The sequence below is a fragment of the Scyliorhinus canicula genome, chromosome 3, assembly GCF_902713615.1.
Source record: "Scyliorhinus canicula chromosome 3, sScyCan1.1, whole genome shotgun sequence".
Lineage (NCBI taxonomy): Eukaryota > Metazoa > Chordata > Chondrichthyes > Carcharhiniformes > Scyliorhinidae > Scyliorhinus > Scyliorhinus canicula.
Genome location: NC_052148.1, coordinates 87,744,396 through 87,766,814, shown reverse-complemented (window position 1 = coordinate 87,766,814; position 22,419 = coordinate 87,744,396). Strand labels below are relative to the sequence as shown.

Sequence of the window (22,419 nt, the reverse complement as noted above, 5' to 3'; positions counted from 1 at the left end):
CCACCCACTAGGTATGTGATACGTACTCGTGCGACTCGGCCAATGTTGTCTACCTGATACGCTGCGAGAAATGATGTCCTGAAGTGTGGTACATTGGCGAGACCATACAGACGCTGCGACAACGAATGAACGGGCATCGCGCGACAATCGTCAGGCAGGAATGTTCCCTTCCAGTCGGGGAACACTTCAGCGGTCAAGGGTATTCCGCCTCTGATCTTCGGGTAAACGTTCTCCAAGGCGGCTTTCAGGATGCGCGACAACGCAGAATTGCCGAGCGGAAACTTATAGTTCCGCATACATGACTGCGGCCTAAACCAGGATCTTGGATTCATGTCACATTACATTCACCCCCCCACCATCTGGCCTGGGCTTGCAAAATCCTACCAACTGTTGTGGCTTGTGACAATTCACAACTCTTTAACCTGTGACCTCTCTCCAGTTGCTCCATCTGGACCTGTAGACTTAATTACCTGCAAAGACTTGCATTCAAAGTATCGTATTCCATCTTTGACATTGTCTATATATATGTTTCTGGAACCCACCTCTTCCTTCCTTCAGAGAAAAGAGCAGTGCTCCAAAAGCTACTGATTCAAAACAAATCTGTTGGCCCTTTTTAGGAAGAGTTCCAAAGGCTCACAAACCTCTATAAGAAAATAATTTCTCCTCATCTCTGTCTTAAATGGGTGACCCATTATTTTTAAAGTGGTCCCTAGTTCTAGATTCTCCCACAAGCAGAAATATTGGGCGAGATTCTCCGCATTCCCGACATGTGCGGAGAATAGCGTGGCTCGTAAAATTTTACGGCCACGCTGTTCCGACGCCCTCCCGCTATTCTCCCCCCCCCCCCCCCCACGGCCAACTCCCGACACGAATCGCTGCCGCCGTTTTTTTACGGCCGGCACCGATTCACAGCTGATAGATGGGCCGAGTTCCCAGCCCTTTACGGCTGTTTTTACGAACGGCAAACACACCTGGTCTGGCCGTTCGTAAAAACGGCCGTAAACACTCGCATTTTATAACCATGGCACCGATTGGCACGGCAGTACCACGGCCGTGCCAAGGGTGCCATGGGCCCGCGATCGTTGGGCACCGATCGCGGGCAGCGGGCCCGATGCCCGCGCACTATTTGTCCTTCCGCCGCCCCGCAGTATCCATTCGCGGGGCGGCTGAGAGGCATCCCGGCCCGCGCATGCGCGGGTTTCGCGCAAATACGCGATGACGTCATCTGCGCATGCGCGGGTTGGAGTCTTCCAATCCGCGCATGCGCGGCTGATGTCATATGACGCGTCAGCCGGCGCTAACTCGGGCAAGCGGGCTTAACGAAATTCGTTAAGCCCGTGATGCCGGAGCTTACGGCATCGGGCTGCTAGCCCCGACCGGGGACCAGAATCGGTTCCCGGTCGGGAAGGGGGGGGGCTGGCGTCAAACCCGCCCGGATTTGACGCCAGCCTTACGATTTCTCCCCATATGGGAGAATCTCGCCCATTCTTTCCACATCCAATCTGTCAAGACCTCCAAATGTTTCACTTAAGTTACCCCTTACTCTTCTAAATTTCAGCGAGTACAAGCCTAGCCTGTTCAGCATATCCTCATAAAACAACCCTCCCATTCCAGGTATTAGTCTAGCAAACCTTCTCTGAACTGCTTCCAATATAGATAAATCCTTCTTTTAGTAAGGAAAACAGTATTTTACACAGTACTCCAGATGCGGTCTCAACAATGCCCAATCTAACTGAAGCATAACTTTGCTACTATTGTAGTCAATTCCCCTTGCAATAAACAATAACATTATATTACCTTTCCTAATTCCCTGCTGTACCTTTTAAGATTTAAATTCTGGGACATCCAGAACCCTCTGCATCTCAGAGCTCTGCAAACTCTCACCATTTAAATAATATGTATCTTTTTTATTTGTCCTGCCAAAATATTTTGCCCCCTCACTTAACCTATGTATACCCCCATGGAGCCCCTTATGTCCTCAATTGTATCATTAGCAATTTTAGCAACCATACAATCAGTTCCTTCATCTAAATCATTCATGTAAATTAAAATCATAGAATCTCTACAGTGCAGAAGGAGGCCATTTGGTCCACCGAGTCTGTACCGACCCTTGGAAAGAGCACCCTGCTGAGGCCCACTCCCTCAGCCTACCCCATGACCCCACCTAACCTTTTGGATACTAAAGGATAATTTAGCATGGCTAATCCACCTTCCCTGTACATCTTTGGACTGTGGGAGGAAACCAGAGCACCCGGAGGAAACCCACGCAGACACGGGGAGAACATGCAGACTCCACACAGACAGTGACCCGAGGCTGGAATTGAACCCGGGTCCCTGACGCTGAGAGGCAGCAGGGCTAACCACTGTGCCACCATACTGCCCGCTGTAAAACATTCAGGCCCCAGCACTGATCCCTGTGGGATACCACTCATTACATCTTGCCAACAGAAAATGACCCATTGAGGCCTAATCTCTGTTTCCTGTTATCTAACTAATCTTCTTTCCATGCCAATATGTTACTCCCTACACCATGAATTTTGTTTTCTGCAATAAACTTTGCTATGGCAAATGACCAAATTCTTTTTGGAAATCTAAATACAGTACATTCACCAATTCCCCTTAATCTACAGAACATGTCACTTCAGCAAACTCCATTAAATTGGTTGAACGGGATTTCCCTCTCACATAACCATGTTGAATCTGCCTGATTATCTTGAATTTATCAAACTGGCCTGCTATAACGTCTTTAATTATAGCTTCTAATATTTTCCCAATGAGAGATATTAAGCTAACTGGCCTGTAGTTCCCAGCGTTCAGTTTCCCTCATTTTTTGAATAAGAGAGTTACATTTGCTATTTTCCAATCTATTTTCCAACCTTCCTGAATCTAGGAAATTTTGAAAAATTAAACCAATACATCAACTATCTCACTAGCCACTTCCTGTTAGACCCGAGCTTGAAGTCTATCAGCCTGCAGCTCCAACAATTTATTCTGCACCACATCATTGGTGATTGTAATTTTCTTAAGCTCTTCCATGCCTTCCATTTCCTGATGTATCGCTATTTATGGGATGTTACACGTTTCCTCTAATGGGAAACCTGATGCAAAATACATGTTTAATTTATCTCCCATTTTGTTATTTTTCATTATTAATTCCTCAGACTCACTTTCTACAGGACTAACACTCACTTTGTTAACTTTTTTTCTTTTTAAAGTAACTATGGCAACTCTTCCTATCAGATTTTATATTTCTAGCTAGCTTTCTCCTGCACTCTAATTTCTTCCTCTTAATAAATCTTTTGGTCATCCATTGCTGTTTTTTCTATTCTGTCCAGTCACCTATCCTTGCACAATTATATGTTTTTCTTTAAGTTTGACATTGTTACGATCCCAGCTGATGGTCTAACTGGACAAGTCAAATTCCCAGATGGTTTGGTCGATCCTAACTTTTTTCAGAGACATGGATGAACAGCACGGTAGCATGGTGGTTAGCATAAATGTTTCACAGCTCCAGGGTCCCAGGTTCGGTTCCTGGCTGGGTCACTGTCTGTGCGGAGTCTGCACGTCCTCCCCGTGTGTGCGTGGGTTTCCTCTGGGTGCTCCGGTTTCCTCCCACAGTCCAAAGATGTGTGGGTTAGGTGGATTGGCCATGCTAAATTGCCCGTAGTGTCCTAAAAAAGTAAGGGGGGGGGGGGTTGTTGGGTTACGGGTATAGGGTGGATACGTGGGTTTGAGTAGGGTGATCATTGCTCGACACAACATCGAGGGCCGAAGGGCCTGTTCTGTGCTGTACTGTTCTATGTTCTAACAGAGTTATAGTACTGTCGATAAACTTCTAACAAAAGAACAAAATATTTATTAAACAAGAAAATATTAACAGTAATACACTACTCCTTCACTCCAGCCATACCTTTGCACATATAAAGATTTGTAAGGATACAACAAGTTATAAAATCTCTAATGTTCTCAGTAAGTACACTATACATGTAAAACAAAAAGCAAAATGTGGTCAGACGTGCACATTCTGAAACCAATACAACATTTGTATTGTCACCAATACATTTGTGGATTTCTCATCAATTCCCCTAAGACATTTGTCACATTTTGAGCCAACTGGGCTCACTGGAACTCTGTCTTCCACACAAGGGTTTGCAATCTCCATTGTCGATGAACATGCCTTGGAATCTTCTCTTCTCCCTTCATCAAGTGTACACTCCAGGATTTCAACTTCCTCTCAGTATTCCTCTGCCTTGGATTGCCACCTGCATTCAAGCTTCCACACAATCTCTGCCGTACCCATCCACGCCAACAGAGCATCACTGCTTCACAGACTGCATTGAGGCGTCACCAAACTTTGAATCACCATTGATTTATGGCTTCATTTTGAGCAGACGTCTCCAGGTTTGCACGTTGCAGCCTTTTCTTTAACTACGGGTCTCTCTCACATCCTTATTCTAACCTCCTTTGACTTCACAGTCTTCCTAGGACTTTCCTGTGACATTCTGTAGTTCTTTAACGTGGGATTGGCTTTCTGTCCCTGTGCATTGTCCTGCCTGTTCTCGCAATTTCTGTGGAGCCCCTTAGCCTCTGTGTTACCTGGTTCCAAACTGAAACTCAAGTGCTTATGCGTTTCAGTGTGGAGCGCTGGTTGCTAAGCAACAGCTTAGTTTTAACTAAACCTACAGATATTCAGGCTAATTTTTTGCATGAAGCTGAACTGATGTTTTAACCCTTTCTTAGCACACAAATACAGAAAGACAAATTAAACTTACTTAAACTTATACCTTATTCCTAACATACACAGTACATATGTGAATTACTTAAACTATCTGTATTTTCTGACATTATTTTTAACTCTTTTAATTAACCACAGATGGTGGGTTCTTGATGTTTTTCTTTCTTAATGGAATGTATCTTAATGGAGTGCATCTGAAGTATCGCTTTAAATATCTGCCACTGCATCTCTATTATCTATCCCTTAACCTCATTTGCCAGTTCATTTTGGTTGCTCTGCTTTCATGTCCTCTTAATTGGCCTCCTTTAAGTTTAAAATACTCATCAACTTCTATTTCCCTCAATCTGAATGTAAAATTCAATCATATTATAAGCTCTGCTACCTAGGGGTGCTTTCACTATGAGGTCATTAATTAAGCTTATCTCGTTGCACAAGACCAGGTTCAGTGTAGCCTGCTCTCTTGTTGGCTCCAGAATGTATTGTTCCAAGAAACATTCTATGGACTCATCCAGGCTACCTATGTCCATCTGATTTTTCCAGTCTATATGGAGATTAAAACCCCACTGACGATCACCATACTTTTCTGACAAGCTCCCATTCTTTCTTCCTTCATCCTAACATGTGGGTTCCTTTACATTCCGTCCTAACACGTGGGTACTGTTAGGGAGCCTGTACACCCATCAACACAATTGGCTTCTTGATTTTATCATTTTGCATCTCCATCCAAACTACTTCTATATCCTGATTTCCTGAATTTAGATCATCTCTCACGATTGTGCTAATACCATCATTAATTAAAAGAGCCACCACTCCACCTTATCCCAGATTGCTGTCCTTAAAAATCATGTAACCTTTGGTATTCCGGTTCGAATCCACATCTTCCTCAACCATGTCTCAGTTAAGGCTGTCAGATTGTACTTAGTTCTTTCCAGTTGAGCTATCAGTTTATCTGTTTTGATTTGGATGTTACACACGTTCAGATACAGAGCCTTTAGTTTTGTAGTTTTTAAAAATTTTGTAATTGGCCTTATCTGCTGATTTACTCTTAGATTTGTACTCTTTTAACCTTCCTGTCATAGTCAGTTTATCATTTCCCATATTTGTACCTGTTGTGTTCTGTGATATGACTGTTGTAATGACGCACACAGAACATATAGTGGTTTAACTATAAAGATGATTTATTAACAAACACGTGGAAAGATAACTACTGAACAATCATACAGACATGGATACTAAATGAATTCAGTGAGTTCTTCTGGAGCTACTCTAAGTGCAACTATCTTCTTGAATGACTTACTACCAACTTGCGGGTGTCTCGAGTCATGTGATAGATCTCTAACGCCACCTGCTGGTCAGAGATATTACCGATAACTATCTGCACTGACAGACAACTACATACATAGATGTTTACATGCATTTCACCACATCCTCCTTCCTTTGACAATATTAGTATTTATGGCTCTGAGGCCATCCTGAGACGCATCGGTCAAAATTTTTGTCTGGCACTGTCGTCAGCGGGATACGTATTTGGCTTGCCACTTCTGGTCATGTTTAGGAGACATTTGAAACACTACGTCCTTTTTTATTGAGTCTCATTGTTGGGAAGTGTCAGGGGCCAGGTTGGGATTAAACTTGCCAACAAGGTTGATCATCCTTAGTATGTGTAAGATGCCTTCGTTGTCTGTGGGACGTGGCATCGTCTGAATGGCCTTTATCTTTTCGTTATACGGCTGCACACCTTGTGCCAAGAGCCTGTCCCCTAAAATGTTGATGGCATCAACTTATTTGACATTTTGTTTTATTATACTTGAGGCCATTTTTTCTTACCCATTTTAGAACTCTGAGAGCCTTCTGTCATGCTCCTCGCTTGTGGACCCCCCACCCCCCGAATTATGATATCGTGGACATAGACGTGGATGCCTGGTAACCCTTCAACTATGTGCTCCATGGAACAATGGAAAATTTCAGATGCTGAAATTATGCTGAACGGCATTCTCAGGAAACAGTAGCACCCGAAGGGTGTGTTAAACGTGCACAGCCTTGTACTTGCTTTGTCCAGTTTAGGCTGCCAGAAGCCTTGCGACACGTCCAACTTGCTGAAAAACATCGCTCCAGCCATCTTGCACGTGAGTTCTTCCCTATTCGGAATTGGGTAATGCTCCCTTTTGTTGTTAGAGTTCAGGTCTTTGGGGTCCATGCATATCCTCAGGTCACCTTTCCTCTTTTAACACACACCGTAGAGTTAACCCAGTCGGTGGGTTCCTCTATGCGCCTGATGACTCCAAGAGTCATCATTCTGTGTACCTCGGCCTTCAGTTTACCCTTCAGCAGAGCAGGTACACTTTACCACTTGCATGACTGGCTTCGCATTCTCCTTCAACTGGATGTGGTATGTAAAAGGCAGAGTATCAAAGCCTTGAGATACCTCCAGAAAGTCCATTAGGATGGATTCTACGGATGCATGTTGGCGGGTTGCCGGGCTTTATGCAGTGTGCACCCTCTTAATGAACCTAAGCTCTTGGCACACTTCCACTCCGCTGAGTGATTCGAGCTCTGTCTCCACCACGGAAAATATGATCATGCACGTTCTGTTCTTGACAGTTACTGTGAGCTCACATGCTGCGAATGTTGTGATTTGATTACCATTATAGTCTTTGTCACTGTTCTATATTCACTGTTCTGTGGACCATTTTCAGTTTGATTTTCAGTCTTTTCAACGCTGACAAAGTGATCAGATTTGCTCCCGCTCTCGTGCCAAGCTTGCATTTGGTTAGCGTTCCAATAACCATCAGCGGGATCATCCATCTATCCTCAATGGTCTTCGCATCTGCATCACGGTGGCTGAAAATGGTGAGGAATTTTTTTTCGCTTTGGCAGATTGAACTCCTCATGTCCTCCGTCGAAATCATGTTCACAGCAGCCGGGTCGTCGATGCATATCTCATTATCCACACTAATTGGTCCTGATTGGTCAACTTTGGATGTGAGGGACATCACGTGGCGAAGTGTCCCTTCTGCAAAACTTGTAACAAATCTTTCCAAGTGTGGGACATCGTCGTGGCAAATGTCGCTTGCTGGCACAAAATCACAGCCCGCACTAAGACCACGTTTCTTTTTCGACTGCGTCAGAATGCTTATGGCGTATTTCACAGAAGTTACAGTGCAGAAGGAGGCCATTCGGCCTGTCTAGTCTGTACTGGATCTTGGAAAGAGCACCTCACTTAAGCCCACACCTTCACCCTAACCCAATAACCCACCTAATCTTTTTAGACACGATGGGCAATTTAGCATAGCCAATCCACCTAAACTGCACATCGTTGGACTGTGGGAGGAAACCGGAGCACTCGGAGGTAACCCACGCAGACACGGGAAGAACATGCAAACTCCGCACAGACAGTGGCCCAAACCGGGAATTGAACCTGGGACCCTGGCATTGTGAAGCAACTGTGCTAACCACTGTGCTACCATGCTGCCCACATGGTGTGGCACCTTCTGCCCAATTGCCTCCAAAATGTTGCAGATGGAGTGTACTAATCTGCTGTGCAGCTTTCTCACTTGCATGCAGATCTTTTTAAAAATTAAATTAAAGTACCCAATTCATTTTTTCCAATTAAGGGACAATTCAGCATGGCCAATCCACCTACTCTGCACATCTTTGGGTTGTGGGGGTGAAACCCACGCAAACACGGGGAAAATGTGCAAACTCCACACGGACAGTGACCCAGAGCCAGGATCGAACCTGGGATATCGGCGCCTTGAGGCAGCAGTGCTAACCATTGTGCCACCGTGCTGTCCATCGCATGGCAGTTCTTGACAGACTTTTCTAATTTCAAGTCAACTTCCCTCCATAACCTCTCACGTACTTTGTCATTTAATACACCGAACACAATCTGGTCGCAGATCATCGACGAGTTTAGAGTATTAAAATTGCATGACTGCGCCTTCAGCCACAAGTCGGTAACAAAAGAATGCCTACTTTTTGGGTACACGTATGAAATATATAATGTTCAAATGTTTCATTTTTCTTCGGAGAGCAATGGCGATCAAATACTACATTACTGCATGAAAGCTTTTGCTTTGTATTCACTGTCAAAGGTGAAGGTATTGTGGGCGCGATTCTCCCAGACAGGCAGAAATCGTAAGGCTGGCGTCAAATCCGGGCGGGTTTGACGCCAGCCTCCCCCTCCCCGACCGGGAACCGATTCTGGTCCCCGGTTGGGGCAAGTATACCGCGGCCGTGAACACCGGCATCGCGGGCTTAACGAACTTCGTTAAGCCCGCTTGCCAGAGTTTGCGCCGGCTGACGCATCACATGACGTCAGCCGCGCATGCGCGGATTGGAAGACTCCAACCCGCGCATGCGCGGATGACGTCATCGCGCATTTGCACGAAACCCGCGCATGCGCGGGCCGGGATGCCCGTCAGCCGCCCCGCGAAGTGATACAGCGGGGCGGCGGAAGGACAAAGAGTGCGCGGGAATCGGACCCGCTGCCCGTGATCAGTGCCCACCGATCGCGGGCCCATGGCACCCTTGGCACGGCCGTGGTATTGCCGTGCCAATCGGTGCCATGGTTTTCAAAATCGGGACTTTACGGCCGTTTTTACGAACGGCCAGACCAGGTGTGTTTGCCGTTCGTAAAAACAGCCGTAAAGGGCTTGGACTTCGGCCCATCGGCCAGCTGAGAATCGCTGCTGGCCGTAAAAAAACGGCGGCAGTGATTCGTATCGGGTGTCGGGTGTGGGGGGGGGGGGGGGGGAGAATAGCGGGAGGGCGTCGGACTAGCGTGGCCGTAAAAATTTATGAACCCCGCTATTCTCCGCACCGTCGTGAGTGCGGAGAATTGCGCCCAGTATATGTCTAGTGCTGGAGGACCTGCTTCCATGAGCAGCAAAGCAATGCACCTCTCGTCAAGCACTGCCTGCAGGCCAAGGGCTACAACATAGTCTGAACTGCTGCTTAAAAGCAAACCAATTTTCATCGATGTTCCCCAAGACTTGAAGCTGGTGGGGTGCCTTCAAACCTTCCATCTCTAACTTCACATTCTTTTGTTGATTCTCTTCTTTTTCTTTTCTATTGAACAGGGGGTACTGTTCTAACTGGGGTAGGGGTGGGAGGGAGCAATTTTGAATTAATTTTTTACAAGATTCACTTTGGTGCATCCTCCCTGATGGCTACCAAATGCAGTCCTCTCAAATAAAAAAACACAATTTTAAAAGGTTTGTGAAAATGAAATCCAAAGGGAGAGGAGGAATGTGTGAACTATCTTTCGACTTCCAAGTTGTAAGATTCAGCACTGAAAAGAATTGTTTCCGCTTATTTCTCAATCTCATCTACTTGGAGTAAAGGTTTTTTTCCTTTAGTTCTGTCCCTTCCATACCTCTACTCCAACTCCTCCAATCACAGGTTCGCTCCCAACAACCCTTGCTTTTCCTCCAATGATAGATTCTCTGGAGGAAGAGGGAACCTGTGATTGGAGAGGTTTGATCAGCGGGCAAGAGAGAGACAGAATCTGTGATTGAAGGAAGCAACTCATCGCGTATTATGTCTCTTCCATGCTCACCGCTCCTCCAATCAAACGGTGTAGTGGTTTCCCACACTAAACAAGACTGCTGCTCCTCCTGCAATTGTTCAGCCCCTGACCATGGAGGATCCATAATGTAAAGTAATCTTGTACAGGGGAAACCTTTCTTGAATTTTTCGCCCCATGTTTGCTTTACCGCAGGCTACTTGAAACATTTTGAGGGCAAATTTTCCCAACGTCCCGCTGTAGTTTGAACCCTGTCTCAGGGTACCTGTAGTTACAGATTTTTGTTATTCCCGTTTTTAAGCAGTGAAAAGTAATTTATTCATCTTATTTCTTTGATTTCAAATAATGAGAACCCTCTGTTATTAGGTAGAAATCTAAAAAGTTTGAACCAGGGAGCTATCAAAAAAATCTTGAAGATAAACCTTAAGGACAAAATATTCTTTGATAAACAATCCAAGCATTCTGTGAACAGAGAGAAGAGAACCCAAATCCCAAATATCATAGAAACATAGAACATACAGTGCAGAAGGAGGCCATTCAGCCCATCGAGTCTGCACCGACCCACTTAAGCCCTCACTTCCACCCTATCCCTGTAACCCAATAACCCCTTCTAATCTTTTTGAACACTAAGGGCAATTCAGCATGGCCAAGCCACCTAACCTGCATGTCTTTGGACTGTGGGAGGAAACCGGAGCACTCGGAGGAAACCCACACAGATACGGGGAGAACATGCAGACTCCGCACAGATAGTGACCCAGCGGGGAATCGAACCTGGGACTATGGCACTATGAAACCATACTGCCCCTGTGGAGCACATAATGGTTCACCTGTGGAGCAGATAATGATTTAACCTTGCGGTGTGCAATCCATCAAGGATAAAGCCCTGAAATAATGCAGTCAATTTTCAGAAGGCTGTATACACAACCGTATGTAAAGTGTAATGCATAGTTACTTTGGCAGACCTCAAGCACCACTAGTTACACACATCACCTTATTTGTATCAGTCTTTGATATACCATCAATTACGACATGAGAGTGAGATCAAGTGAATGAAGGCTTTAATAACTTAGCTAGCCAGAGACTTCAGTACAAACTGAGCGCCACCCACTGGACGCAACATTATATACAGCCTCGGGGAGGCGGAGCCAGAGGTGAAGCCCACGGGGGTTCCAACCCAAGCCTTAAAGGCATATCCGCATATCACACCAAACCTTAAAGGCATATCACCTATCTAGTGAATATATTCACTACATTCACCCCCTGTTTAAAAAAACACAAAGTCCGTCGGGAGGTGATGTGGCATCAAATGCTCAGTCTATCACGAGGCCTGATCGTCCTCTTTGACCTCCTCAGCTCAGGCGGTGGTACGGTGAGCACAGGCGTCATTGATGATGTATATCCGGGAGCACGGCGGTCGGAGCTTCCGTCTGGCATGTCGAAGAAGGTTGGGGAGCAGATGATGGGTGGGTGGCTGGGGGCAACAGTGCAGGCGCGGGGGGGGGGGAGGGCGGGGAAATGGAGGCGCAGGAGGGGCGCGGTTGGTGGCGACTGGTGACGCGGGGATGCAGGGGGTACATTGGCGGGGGAACCATAAGGCACCTGATCCCGTAGGGAAACTGTATTGTAACCGTCAGAATGCGCGACGTAGGCGTACTGGGGGTTAGCATGTAGCAGCTGGACCCTCTTGACTAGGGGATCCATCTTATGGCTCCTCGCATGCCTCCGGAGAAGAACAGGTCCAGGAGTTGTCAGCCAGGATGGAAGCGAGACCCCGGAGATGGACCTAGGGAAGACAAACAAGCGATTGTGAGGGGTCTCGTTCGTGGCCGTGCAGAGGAGTGATCTAATGGAGTGGAGCGCATCGGGTTGTACCTCCTGCCAGCAGGGAATTGGGAGACTTCTAGATCGAAGGGTCAGAAGGACAGCCTTTCAAACCATCGCGTTCTCCCTCTCCACCTGCCCGTTTCCCTGCAGGTTGTAGCTGGTAGTCCTGCACGAGACGATGCCCTGACCTAGCAGGTACTGACGCAGCTCATCGCTCATGATGTACCCCCGTCGCTGTGGATGTAAGCGGGGAAACCGAACAGAGTGAAGATGCTGTGCAGTGCCTTTATAACACTGGCCGAGGTCATGTCGGGGCAGGGGACAGCGAATGGGAAGCGGGAGTACTCATCAATGATGGTTAAGAAATAGACATTGCGGTTGGAGGATGGAAAGGGCCCTTTGAAGTCGATACTTAGGCGCTCAAAGGGCTTGGAGGCCTTCACCAGGCGACCCTTGCCTGGCAGAAAGAAGTGCGGTTTGCACTCTGCACAGACTTTGCAATCCTTGGTCATGGCCCTGACCTCCTCAGTGGAGGAAGGCAGGTTACGGGCCTTAATAAAGTGTGCAAGCCGGGTGACCCCCGGGTGACAGAGGTAATTGCGGATCGCCCGCAGTCGATCCTCTTGCGTGCTGGCGCATGTATCGTGGGACAGGGCATCTGGGGGATCGTTGTGCGTCCCCGGACGATACTTAATATTGTAAGTGTAGGTGGAGAGTTTGATTCTCCACCTCAAGATCTTATCATTCTTGATTTTGCCCCGCTGTGCGTTGTCAAACATAAAGGCGACCGACCGCTGGTCGCTGGTGAGGGTGAACCTCCTACCAGCTAGGTAGTGCCTCCAATGCCACACAGCTTCCACAATAGCTTGCGCCTCCTTCTCGACAGCGGAGTGCCAGATCTCAGAAGCATTGACGGTTCTAGAAGAAAATGCAACTGGCCTGCCTGCCTGGTTGAGGTCTGACGCATCGCTCTCGACCTGGAAGGGAATGGTCTCGTCCACCCCGTGCATAGCGGCCTTAGTGATATCGGCCTTGATACGGCTGAAGGCTGAACGGGCCTCCACCGTCAGGGGAAATGTCGTGGTCTTAATAAGTAGGCGGGCTTTGTCCGCATAGTTGGGGACCCACTGGCATAATTGGAGAAAAGCCCCAAGCACCGTTTGCGGGCCCTGAGGCTGAGGGGAAGAGGGAGTTCTGTGAGGGGGCGCATGCAGTCGGGGTCGGATCCTACGACCCCGTTTTCCATGACATAGCCGAGGATGGAAAGCCGGGTTGTGCGGAAAACGCATTTTTCTTTGTTGCAAGTTAAGTTGAGGGCCCGGGCGGTCTGGAGGAACTTCTCAAGGTTGGCATCATGGTCCTGCTGATCGTGGCCGCAGATGGTGACATTACATACCCAAGTACGGGTAAGCAGCCTGCAGCCCGTACTGGTCCACTATTAGGTCCATCGTTCTCTGGAAGACCGAGACCCCATTAGTAACGCCAAAAGGGACCCTAAGGAAGTGGAAGAGCCGGCCGGCTGCTTGAAAAGCTGTGTCGTGGCGATCTTCCGGGTGGATCGGGAGCTGGTGGTAGGCGGACTTCAGATCGACTGCGGAGAAAACCCGGTATTGTGCGATCTGATTAACCATCTCCGCTATTCGGGGAAGTGGGTATGCATCCAGCTGTGTGAACCGGTTTATGGTCTGGCTGTAATCCACGACCATCCGGTTCTTTCCTCTGGACCAGACTACCACCACCTGCACCCTCCAGGGGCTGTTGCTGGCCTCAATGACCCCCCTCTCTCAAGAGTTGCTGGACCTCTGACTTGATGAAAGTCATATCCTGGGCACTGTACCTCCGGCTCCTGGTGGCGATGGGCTTACAGTCGGGGGTGAGGTTCGCGAAGAGCGAGGGAGGGGGTGACCATCAGAGTCACAAGGCTGCAGACCGTGAGGGGGGTAAGGGTCCACTGAACTTCAGGGTCAGGCTTCGGTGACTACATTGAAAATCCAGACCAAGCAGTAGGGGCGCGCAGAGGTGAGGGAGGGCATAGAGTTTAAAGCGGGTGTATTCAGCGCCCTGGATCACGAGGTTTGCGATACAGTACCCCCGACTTTGGACGGAATGGGACCCAGAGGCGAGGGAGATTGTTTGGGAGGCAGGGTAAGTGCGCAGGGAGCAGTGCCTTACCGTTTCTGGATGCACGAAACTCTCCGTGCTCCCGGAGTCAAAGAGGCAGGGGGTCTCGTGCCCATTGACCTGGACAATCATACTGGAGCTCCGCAGGCGCTTCGCCCGCGACTGGTCGAGGGTGACTGCTCCAAGCTGCGGGTAGTCTGTGTCATGCGGGGAATCGGAGTCACAAAATGGCTGTCCCATCGGTCGCACGTGTCGGGTTGAGCAGAAGATGGCGGCCAAGATGGCTACCCCAACGAATCGCACGAGGCCGATGACGCGTCGGAAAAGGGCGTGTCTGGCAGGCACACAGCCACGTTGCGGGGCCTGCGGGCCTGTGAGTCCATTGGTCGGGCCTGGTGCGTTTTCTGCTTTGGTCTGGCCAGGCAGAGTCTAGCGAAATGCCCCTTTTTTCCGCAGTCGCTACATGTCATGGAGCGGGCTGGGCAACGCTGTTTTGGATGTTGGCCCTGACCACAGAAGTAGCTCGACGTCCCCCGGTCTGGGCGGGCAGCCGCGTGGCACAGGCCTGTGGCATGGTCGGGTCTGGTGAAGTCTGCGTGGGGCTCGCAGGGTCCGTGGGGCACGCGCCGAGGTTCTGGTAGGCCACCTCTAATGACGTGGCTACTTTTACTGTTTCCTGCAGGTCGTTTGCCCCGTTTTCTAGGAGTCGCTGCCTGACGTAGTTCGAGCGGATTCCAGCCACGTAGGCGTCCCGGATCTGCAGCTTCATGTGGTCCTCTGGTGACACAGCTTGGTAATTGCAGTTTCTGGCGAGCATGGTGAGCTTTTCCAAATACTCATCCAGCGATTCTCCGGAGCGCTGCCGGCGGTTAGAGTTTAGATGCTGCGCGAACACCTCATTGGTGGGCTTGATCATTGATGGGCTTGATAAAGCACTTCTTTAGAATCTCGACCGCAGCGTCATACAAGGCCGCCTTCTCAATTAAAATAGAGATTCTGTGGCTCACCTGGGCGTGGAGGAGGTGCAGCTTGCGAGTTTCGAGGATAGGTGCTTCTGAGGAGCCGATATATGCCTCGAGGCAGTGAAGCCAGTGCGAGAAGATCTCCTTGGCTTCTGGCGCACGGCCATCTGTTTCTCTGGCTTGAGAGCGGGGTCCATAGTGGTGTTGTTTGCGTATTAAATTGATATACTATCAATTACGATACAAGAGTGAGATCAAGTGGATGAAGGCTTTAATACGCAAAGAACTTAGCTAGCCAGAGACTTCAGTACAAACTGAGCGTCACCCACTGGACACAACATTATATACAGCTCGGGGAGGCAGAGCCAGAGGCAGGGCCCACCGGGCTCCCAACCCAAGCCTTAAATGCATGTCACACCAAACCTTAAAGGCATATCACCTATCTTGTGAATACATTCACCACAGTCTTAAAAATATGTGATGATGTGATAGATAGAACTGCTGAATATGTTACGATCTCTGGCATTCACAGTATCTTGTTTTTATTATTGTGTTCAATATGTTTGGCTGAAAATCCTCCAGTTGCTTTCTTAATACTGCTATTAAGTGGGCACTCTGCTAAATAAACAAACATTAAACACCTATTTACCAGCGATTAATATCCATTGAGTAACTCACAGTTTACAAGAGATGGCTGATATTTGTCACTCTTAATCCATATAGGTAATTCTGGAAACTATGGAGAGCATAAACCACAAACTATGGATGCCATCATTGTGATAGCAGATAATGAAGCAAAGATGCTGAATATACCATGGCCATCAGAGACCATCCCCTCTGACAACAGGATACCTTTACTTGTTGAGCAGAAAATCACAGCAAACCAGAAAAAAGAGCAGCTGCTTCTGGGAACCAATTCAGATGGACATATGTGATGTAGTTAGAAAAATCTGAAAAAAAACACCAGCTCAACTATCATAGTCAGGGATTTATATTTCATTTCCTGAGCAGCAAAACATTAACATTTATATGAGGTAACCAATTTGACTACTATCCATATTGTGGTGACAGAGTTACAGGCTGCTAACTAGCTGACCTTGAAATCAGAATGGATAATATTTTATCTTACAATAAATGCACATACTTTATCATGTACTGTGGTGATATAATCAAGTTGGTTAACTTAATGACTGACCTGTTAGTTATAACCAGTTAGGTACCTTTGTTTAAAGCTGCTAGCCAGAACACTGAAGATGCCGAGCAGCCTACTTGCAAGGAATCTTCAGTCAACATGAAGTGTTTGAATGGCAGGAATCTTTCATGATATGATGATGTTTCTCAGCTATGATCCCACCATTTGAAGCTTTACATCTAATCGTCCAATCTAGATTGATGGGTGAGATTTTCTGGCCTACCCGTGGTGTATTTCCCGACGGCCTGCTGTTGGCCAGCAACGAGATCTTCTGGTCCCGCCACTGGTCCTGTCAATGGGATTTCCCATTGGGTCCACCCATGCCGCTGGGAAGCCCGTGGCGGTGCGCTGTCGGTAGGACCAGAAGATTCCGCCGCCATGAATAGCCAGAAGATATATGCCTTATTCTCTTCTGCAACAATACCACCCCCGCCACTTCAGTTTGTTAAAGAAATTTCTGTCTTGAAATACAAAGAACACCATATGTTACTTAATCTTGATGGCCATGCCTTTATGTCTTCTTTATGCATTGATGTTCTCAGCTTACTCCTTCAATCTCAAATGGAACTTGCACTTCTCTTTCTTTGTTACTAAAGCTTTCTGTAAGATTCTTACTTTTCTATGTCTTGCTATACTGGGAAAACATTTTGAACAACTTCCTCATGGACTTGATTCTTTTTGATAACCAATCCATGAGCAACCCTTCTCACATCTTCTCTGGCCATGACCTCACTATCAAAATCTTTCTTATCTTTAATTAACAATAAATAACCTACCATCCTCTCTTACTAACAAGCTTATTGTGTTTTCTCTTAAACTAGATCATTCTTTTGAAGGACCTCAAAAAGGCTAACATACAATCCACAATTTTTAAACATAGCATTGGATTCAAATGTACGTTTGGTGTATTTGAACTGACTAAACATTCTGCCTAGAATTGCATATTCACTATCCGAAAGAAGAAAAGTTACTTAATTATATCTTCCGGTGAAAGGTCATCGACCTGAAACATTACCTGTTTCTCTCTCCATGGATGCTGCCTTACCTGCTGAATTTTTCCAGCAATTTTTGTTTTTCAGATTTCAGGAAAAGAAATGAAAACCCCCAAATGCTAACTTCACAGGCCTGTTGCTGGAAGTGGAATGGAGTGTGGCTTAAGTTTGAAACATACAACAATGCTGAAAGTCCAAATCTCAAGAGAATCAATCATTCGGGTTCAGTGACCCTTGCCCCAATCCACCAGCAGATGTCATGACGGTCCACATAAACTGCACCAGAAGGAACCAGAGCCTTCTCCTGGTCTGAAGATTACATTTTCTTCTTCTTCTTCAACTCTGAAGATTCCCAGGTTCAAATCCTGCCACTGCATGTGGTGAAATTTGAATTCAATAAAAGAAAATTTGGAATAAAATGTCTAATGATGACCATGAAAACCATTGTCGATAGTTGTAAAAAACCATCTGGTTCGCTAATGTTATTTAGGGAAGGAAATCTACTATTCTTACCTGGTCTGGCCGATCTGTGACTCCAGACCCACAACAATGTGGTTGACTCTTAACTGCCCTTTAAGGGCAATTATGGATGGGGCAATGCATGCTGGTACAGCCTGCGATGCCCACATCCCATGAACGAATAAAGAAAAACAGGAATTGGGGCAGACGTTGGAAGGCAAGATGATGGGATCTCCACCCCACACCCTCCTGCCCAATTAAATGCCACCCTTTAACCTCAGAACTAACCACTGGGAAGGCAGTAAATTCTGCCCTAAGTTGATTGGGATGTACTGAAACTAAGACTCACATATTATAGATACCGTTCACATTGAGCACCAGAGCTGATAAAGAGGAAAATAATTTGGGAGGCCCTTCTTACCTAATTCAAATGGTTGTCATTATTTGACAATGCAAATGAAATGGAGACAAGAGGCCTCTCTGCCCCTTTTTTCCTCTGCTCTGTACTTGGAGAATAAGCATTGTCTGGACACAAAGCACAGGGGCAGCATGGTACCACAGTGGTTAGCACAGTTGTTTCACAGTTCCAGGTTCGATTCCCGGCTGGGTCACTGTCTGTGCGGAGTCTGCACGTTCTCCCCGTGTCTGCGTGAGTTTCTTCCGGGTGCTCCGGTTTCCTCCCACAGTCAAAGATGTGCAGATTAGTGGATTGGCTATGCTAAATTGCCCTTGGTGTCCAAATAAGGTTAGGTGGGGTTACAGGTGTGGTGATTGTGTATCAGTGTAGATGCAATACAACTGAGTAAGCACTAGAGGCAGCACGGAAGAGCTATAAATACACAGGGACAGGAAGTGAGGACACACTTCACGGAAGGCAGAACTGGTAGCAGGACACAGACACAGGCAGGCAGCATTTGAGGTAGCCGTAAGTTAAGCTCTGAAGACAGAACAAATTCACAATAAAGCATCTTCTCCAACTTTGAGACTACGAGCTTTATTAAGACACAAGGAACAACACATGGTACCAGCAGTGGCTTCAGACGCTTTCCACAAGACAACTCAGCTGCAGACACAGAAAGACCAAAATGGCAAGAAAAACTCCTATTGGACATTCGACTTGGGAAGACATCGCTTATTCGAGGATGTGGCTTGGACGCCCACCTCAGCTGGACATGACCGGCAATGTAAGAAATGTCTGGAAAATATTTAAACAAATGTTCGATTTTTATATCATTACTAATGATTTAGCAGCAGCCTCAGACGAAATTAAAATAGCAATGGTCATCGCAGGACATGAAGCTAGGAAAGTATATAATGGATTTAAATACTCAAAAGCTGAAGACAGCAACAACTTACAAATAATGCTAAAAAAAATTGAAGAGTACTGTATGGAATTTGAACAGCACGGTATGCTCAGAGGCTAAACTGCCCAGAGACTGAGTGATGCAAAACTCAAACAATCACTATCAAAACAGAAAGGGTTCAGTCAAGAAATCGCGAGTGAAAAGTACAGATCAAAAAGAAGAAATAACTTGAATTTTTCACAAAACCAAAACGCTGAAATCCAGTACAGATCTAAAGGAAAAGGTGACTTACTACTTTCAGAAAACAAAAACGCTGAAATCCATGATAAAATGGCGTCGGAGCACATTTTACAGTCTCTGGGAGACAAAGAACTAAAATCTGCGTCTGCGCATGCGCAGGAAACAGAAGCCGCGCATGCGCAGTTACAATCACCCATTTTGCGTTCTTGTTGCTGATCGTTATGCGCATGCGCAAGCCGTGCATGCGCAGTCTCAAAATGTTTTGATCGCGGATCGTTATGCACATGCGCAAACCGCGCAGTAAAGGAAGGCCGATTTGCACATGCACAATTGATTCCTACGCATGACATCATGAGCGTCATGACGTCTGAGCATCCGGACCACGCCAATTAAAAGGGAAATGCCCGAAAATTGAAAACAAGATACTTAAAGCTGTAAAACAAAATTTTCTTGCCTCAGAACACAGAAAAACGCCTGAACTTAAACCAGCAGTTGAAAATAACTCTCATAACACCCTGGAAAAAGCAGTCGGCACCACCCAAAGTGAAGAGAACAAAAAGAAATCCGAAACAAAAAAAGATGATTTGTTTTTCGAACAATACTACTCAGACATGGCTGAGTTATTCGGATATGCAAAAAATGATGAAGCCAACGATACCAAATCCGAAGCAAAAAAAATGATTTGGTTTTCGAAGAATACTACTCAGACATGGCTGAATTATTCGGATATGCTGATCACAGCATCAGCGACTCGGTCGCAAAGGTCAACATGAATCTACTCGTGGTAGAATCCAACACCATGGTGCCATGGCAGATCGACGATACATTGGATGACAGCAATACCCAAGACGAAGACGACGCAACACAGAGAGCACAGAAAGACTCCACACAGAGAGCGATGACAGGCTCCACAGTGAGAGTGATGAAAGACTCCAAAAGGGAAGCAAGCAAACATTCCCTGGCGAACACCATGCATGAACAAGACCATGAAGGTCAACCCACCGTATCTGAGCAACCGCAAGCAGACTATGAAAGTCTACCAAGCTCACATAATCAAGAAGAAGACAATGTACATCTACCCACTGCATGCGAAAACAGTGACAAGGTGATCACACTCGACATACAGGAGGTACAGGATGACAGCGAGACTGACAGTTCTCAGCTTGTCTGTACAGAAGCACAGAGTAGGGCCACCCAAGAGTCCAGTGAGACCACGCCAATAGAAACCATGCAAATTTTGACTCCAGAAGAGGAGCACCAAGAGTCCAGTGAGACCACATCAACAGAAACCATGAAGATTTTGACTCCAGAAGAGGAGCACCAAGAGTCCAGAGAGACCACGTCAATTGAAATCATGAAGATTTTGACTCCGGAAGAGGAGCACCAAGAGTCCAGAGAGGCCACGTCAAATGAAATCGTGAAGAATTTGACTCCAGAAGAGGAGTGCCAAGAAAGCAAAGATGACGAATCAAATCCAACACAAATGACTGATGGCACCAGCATCAATGCAACATCAGATCATTCTCACCATTCTCGAGACGAAACGTTCAATGTAACAGATTCCACAAAGGACACTCGCATCAATAACTGTGACAATGACTCAAATTATCCACACGGGACACTCATTGAGCATAACAAGAAAAACAAAAGCCACAAGAAGCACAGCAGAAACGAGAACAACAACAGCAAGAACAAAAGCAACATGAAGCGCGATAAAAACAACAAAAATCGCAAGAAACACTGCAGAAACAAGAACAACAACAACACCAACAAAAACTACAAGCACAACAACAAAAACTACAAGAAGAACAACAAAACAAACATGAAGCATAACAAAGATAGCGACAATAACAAAGACAGAAATGACAAAAACAGCAACAAGAACGGCAACGAAAACAACAAAGACAGGAACGACAGAAACAACAGCAATGAAACAACGACTTGTACAAAATAGTACAACTCTGCACATGAAGGACAATGCCACAGCACACTGCAAAGCAATGACAAGACTACAACATGCCATGGGATGACAACGAATCGCACAAACTCACATCTGCTCCAGAACAAGCAAGCACACCAGCTTTAAAGGCAGATGACATACTAAATCGATACCACAAGCACAGAAAAAAGTCCATGTCAGTCAACATCAGTGGTTCGACCATGCAAACACCATGGGATGAAGTATTGGTTACTTAAAATAACAAGAACACCGACAACATTCACAACGGAGTTGCAATATCAATATCACCACGTCAACAACAACAAAAGAAAAAACTCAGTGAACAAATTCATAAAGTTTGGACTCACAAATGTTTTTATTAAGATTGGACTCATAAATATAAATTGGCTTTGTAAAATATGAAATAGCACCATCACTTGTATAGATACACATATCATAAGTAACTGTTTTGTACAATTTTCTTTAACGAAAATATGTAAAGAAAGAAGGGGGTTGTGGTGATTGTGTATCAGTGTAGATGCAATACAACTGAGCAAGCACTAGAGGGAGCACGGGAGAGTTATAAATACATCGGGACAGGAAGTGAGGACACACTTCACGGAAGGCAGAACTGGTAGCAGGACACAGACACAGGCAGGCAGCATTTGAGGTAGCCGTAAGTTGAGCTCTGAAGACAGAACAAATTCACAATAAAGCATCTTTTCCAACTTTGAGACTACGAGCTTTATTAAGACACAAGGAACAACACAACGGGGATAGGGCGGAGGTGTAGGTATAGGATGGAGGTACGGGCGTAGATAGGGTGCTCTTTCTAAGGGTTTGTGCAGACCCGATGGGATGAATAGCCTCCTTCTGAACTGTAAATTCTAGGATTCTATGAAAAGTAGTGATTTCTACAGAACAAATTTCCAGTGTGCTTTCTTCAATATATCACAATACAGTACAATTTCAATGGATAAACCTATCAGTGGATGTATGGAGTGGTATTATCAAGTCCATGCTGGATTTTGGATCTTGCCAGCTTTTGGTTCAGGAGGTTCGAATTGGGTGGTTCAGTCTGAATTGGGTTACTCGGGCCACTTGGAGCATGAGAAAAGACTGTC

At 46.3% G+C, this 22,419-nt stretch overlaps 1 protein-coding gene across 6 annotated transcripts in view; it reads left to right on the top strand.

The window, feature by feature from the left end:
- LOC119962780 (embigin-like) overlaps positions 1–22,419 on the top strand; it is a 96,607-nt gene that overhangs the window by 20,768 nt on the left and 53,420 nt on the right. The window lies entirely within an intron of this gene.